The 5,000-nt window shown below is 30.0% G+C and overlaps 1 pseudogene; it reads left to right on the top strand.

The window, feature by feature from the left end:
• Positions 1-3,593, top strand: part of LOC137636853 (glutamate receptor ionotropic, kainate 2-like) — a 59,662-nt pseudogene extending 56,069 nt beyond the window's left edge.
• Positions 3,594-5,000: the final 1,407 nt, after the last annotated feature.

Below are 5,000 nucleotides of genomic sequence, written 5' to 3'. Positions count from 1 at the left end.
TCAGCCATGTCGGCTGGGTCTTCCAACTCTTTTAGTGCCACGAGGAGCATAATTCAATCAAATAAATCTTAATATATTAGGATTAACATGTATAAGATTTAAATGTACATTGAGGTTCAACCTCATAACATCCCACGTTCGAATCAAGTATTCTCTAACATATCTCCCAACCAGGTGGTGTGTTCGTAGTACTGCTTTGTGGCTTAGCCTTCGCCGTCCTCATCGCTATATTTGAGTTCTGCTGGAATGCCAAGAAAAACGCACAAGTCGACAGGGTGAGTTTTTGCAAAACTTTTGTATTTTAGGTTTAATCAATTAAATAGTAATTTTTCATTGAAAATTATATTTTGGTCGTGATTTTGCTCTCGTTCAATTGTTGTAAATTATAGACAATTTTGGTTAAATTTTCTTGATGCTCTTGTTGTATTGAAAAGGGTTAGTGTGTGTGTTTTTTTTTTTTTTTTTTTTTTTTTTTTTTTTGCAAAACCTTTGAATTTTACGATTAATCAATTGAGCAGTCATTTTTCATCGAAAATTATATGAGATTTAAACCTGATCTCTTCTGTTCAGTTGTTTTGCAACTGGATATTTTATCAATCCTTGGTGTTTTGCAAATTATTGACAATTTTACTTGAATTGTCTGATTACTCAAGTATTAAAAATTATATGAGAATTTTTAGCTATTTTGCTTCGGTTCAATTTATTTTATATCAATTCCTATTGTTTTGGAAATTATTAACAATTTTAATTACAATTTTCTTGCTCTTTTATCGAAAATTGTATGAGATTTTCAAGATATTTTGCTTTTATTCAATTATTTTATATCAATTTTTATTGTTTTGCAAATTATTGACAATATTGCTTTAATTATCTTGCTTTTGTGTCGAAAATTTTATATTTTTAAGTTATTTTTCTTTTCCATTTTTTTTATATCAATTCCTATTGTTTTACCAATTAACAGTTTTGCTTTAATTATCTTGATCTCGTATCGAAAATTGTATAGATTTAAAAGTTATTTTGCCTCTGTTCCATTTATTTTATATCATTTCCTATCATTTTACCTATTTTCATTATCATTTCCTATCATGTTACCTATTTTCATTATCATTTCCTATCATGTTACCTATTTTTTATATCATTTCCTATAATGTTACCTATTTTTTATATCATTTTCTATCATGTTACCTATTTTTTATATCATTTCCTATCATGTTACCTATTTTTTTATATCATTTCCTATCATGTTACCTATTTTTTTATATCATTTCCTATCATGTTACCTATTTTTTATATCATTTCCTATCATTTTACCTATTTCTTATATCATTTCCTATCATGTTACCTATTTTCATTATCATTTCCTATCATGTTACCGATTTTTTTATATCATTTCCTATCATGTTACCTATTTTTTATATCATTTCCTATAATGTTACCTATTTTTTTATATCATTTTCTATCATGTTACCTATTTTTTATATCATTTCCTATCATGTTACCTATTTTTTATATCATTTTCTATCATGTTACCTATTTTTTATATCATTTCCTATCATGTTACCTATTTTTATATCATTTCCTATCATGTCACCTATTTTTTATATCATTTCCTATCATGTTACCTATTTTTTTATATCATTTCCTATCATGTTACCTATTTTTTATATCATCCTATCATGTTACCTATTTTTTTTATATCATTTCCTATCATGTTACCTATTTTCATTATCATTTCCTATCATGTTACCTATTTTTTATATCATTTCCTATCATGTTGCCTATTTCTTATATCATTTCCTATCATGTTACCTATTTTCATTATCATTTCCTATCATGTTACCTATTTTTTATATCATTTCCTATCATGTTAGCTATTTTCATTATCATCCCCAGGATTGAAGTGAGATTCTCATTTTTCTTAATCAATTTTCCTTCACGTCTCTGTAATATTCACATTGCTAGTCCGGTTCCCCTCACTTACAGTCTAAATTACCTTTACTCTGTTGACGTCTGACATTATTGCTTTCAATTATTGCCTTCGTTTTCAATTCAGTTTTGTATCTAATTTCCCCGCTGAAGATAATGAATATCTTTCTGGCAAATGTTCATTTGCCATTATTTGAACAAATGCTTTATACGATGGTCTCCTGTCTTAACTCATGTGTGTTTTTATGTTAGTATTATACTGTATACTGTACACACACACACACACATATATATATATATATATATATATATATATATATATATATATACATGTACATATACGAATATATATATACATATATACATACACACATGTAAATATATATATATGTATATATATATATTTATATGCATATTCATATAGATATACATACATACATACACACACACACACACATATATATATATATATATATATATATATATATATATATATATATATATACTGTATATATGTATATATTCACATATGCGTATATATATATATATATATATATATATATATATATATATATATATATATATACTGTATATATGTATATATTCACATATGCGTATATATATATATATATATATATATATATATATATATATATATATATATATATATATAGATATATATATATATATAGATATATATATATATGTATATATATGTGTGTGTATATACACATATGCATATATATATATATATATATATATATATATATATATATATATATATATATATATATCTATATCTATATATATATTTTTTTCTCCTCCCCCGCCTATTGACGCAAAGAGGCTCAGTTAGATTTGGCCATTCGTTTCTGTCTTGAGCTTTTAAATTGATACTTCTCCATTCATCATCTCCTACTTAACATTAATAGTCCTCATCCATGTAGGCCTGGGTCTTCCTACTCTTCTAGTGCCTTTATATTTCATACTAGTCAGGTCCTCATATAAAACGCATATTTTTATCTTTTTGTTTTATTGGTATTTACAGGATTAATAGTTTTTATATAAAAATCTATTATTTCTTTTTTACTGTTCTTGAAATATTCTATATTAACTGTTCATTACTTCCCTTGGAGTATATTTCTTTATTTCCTTTCCTCACTGTGCTATTTTTTTTTCCTTTTAGATCTCTTGGGCTTATAGCATCCTGCTTGGAAAAGCAGGATGATATAAGCCCGGGGGCCCCAACTGGGAAAACAGCCCAGTGAAGAAAGGAAACAAGGAAAAATAGAATATTTTAAGAACAGTAACAGCATCAAAATAAACGTTTCCTATATAGAATATAAAAACTTTTAACAAAAGAAGAGGAAGAAAAATTAGAATAATGTGCCCAAGTTTACCCTCAAGTCCGAGAACTCTAACCCAAGACAGTGGAAGACAATGGTACAGAGGCTAATGACGTTAAGAAAATAATTAACCTCCTACATCTCTGTTCTATTCCCCCCAGCAATCACTGTGCGCGGAAATGGCGGAGGAACTGTGCTTCGCCATGAGGTGCAGAGGATCCAGACAGAGGCCGGCCCTCAGGCGGCAGTGTTCCAGGTGCATCCCTGGAGCCACATACGTTCCAGCGGGTCTCGAGGTCCCCACACATCAACGGTAATGGAGTAGGTGACACCTGGACACTGTGCGGTAGCAATGCTTTTAAGCTATTTGAATTTCCCCTACTTTTATTACTAGTCGTAGATTGTAGTTGATTGTAGGTTAGCGCTGGTTGTTCTGAAAACTTATATGCTCGGTATTTGAAATATCACTTGAGAGAGAGTGCTGTTGTGTATATTCAAAGTTAAACTATACTAATTTTTTTTTAACGAGGCGCACTTGCACTGACTCGCAGCGGTGCCCTTTTTAGTTCGGAAAAAGTCTCCTGCTATTTGATTGGTTAGAATTATCTTGTCTAACCAAATCAGCGATCAGGAAACTTTTCCAAGCTAAAAGGGCACCCTTGCGAGAAGGTGCAAATCTGCCTCACTAAAAAGAATTGACTATAGTCGTCAAAGAATTGGATTTTATCAGTACATCTAATTCGAGTGATTAATGCCAGATGTATGTAAATGTACTTGGACTACGCTGTTAAAAATTTGCAGTAAAAAACCGGTAAAAATCCTGGAATAATTGTTGCCAGACATTTACCGTTTAAAAAAAAATGGATATATTGACGTAAATGAGTGATATTACGATCACCAACCCGTAAAAGATAATAAGAAAATAGGGGTAAACAATTACGGTCGCCTGTATTTTACTGAAATATACGGCTTAGAAATGGTATGTTTTTAAGGAGAATTTCATATCAAAGTTACGGTTTTTTTTTAACAGTGTAGGTCAATAAAGAGCGAAAACCCCTTAGGGCTGTTGTTTACAAACAGAGGCAAATTTGGCAGCTATTATATTAGCGCAAAAACTAGGTCGGGACCTGTATATGCACAAAGCTAGGTCAAGAGCCATTGCAAAAATCTGGTTCAGAAGCTAATGTGTTTGCAAAAGGCTAGGCCAGAAGCTATTATGTATGAACAGAGCTAAATTGTGAGCTACTGTGTATGCAAAAACCTTGTTCAGGAGCTATTGTGTACCAACAGAACTAGGTAGGGAAGATATAGATATGAAAAGCTAAATCAGAAGGTATTAGTTGCAAAAAAGCTATTTCGGGAACTATAATGCAAGCAAGGTCATGCTTAGACCATTGGCTTTCAATATGCTGTACAAAAGAACCAAGGAATAGTGCATATTGGAGCTTTTATTTATTCCGAAAGCTATGTCCTGTCTGGTTCAGGGACTGTCTGTGAAAAATAAATTGCGCTCACAGGATTTTGAAAACTTCAAAGGACTCTCCCAATACAGACCTTATCGATTTTGGGACTAAATTTCAAGAAACACTCTTCTACTGTAATACATTTTCAGTTTTAATCTGCCTTTAAGAACACTTGAAAATTTGCATTAATAAAACGGTATAAGTCTGGTTTTTTACCGTTTAAAAAAAAAAAAACGGTTATTTTTTACGTAAAAGAGTGATATAT

The sequence above is a fragment of the Palaemon carinicauda genome, unplaced genomic scaffold, assembly GCF_036898095.1.
Source record: "Palaemon carinicauda isolate YSFRI2023 unplaced genomic scaffold, ASM3689809v2 scaffold411, whole genome shotgun sequence".
In the NCBI taxonomy this organism is placed as follows: Eukaryota; Metazoa; Arthropoda; class Malacostraca; order Decapoda; family Palaemonidae; genus Palaemon; species Palaemon carinicauda.
This window is presented reverse-complemented; position numbering and strand designations above follow the sequence as displayed.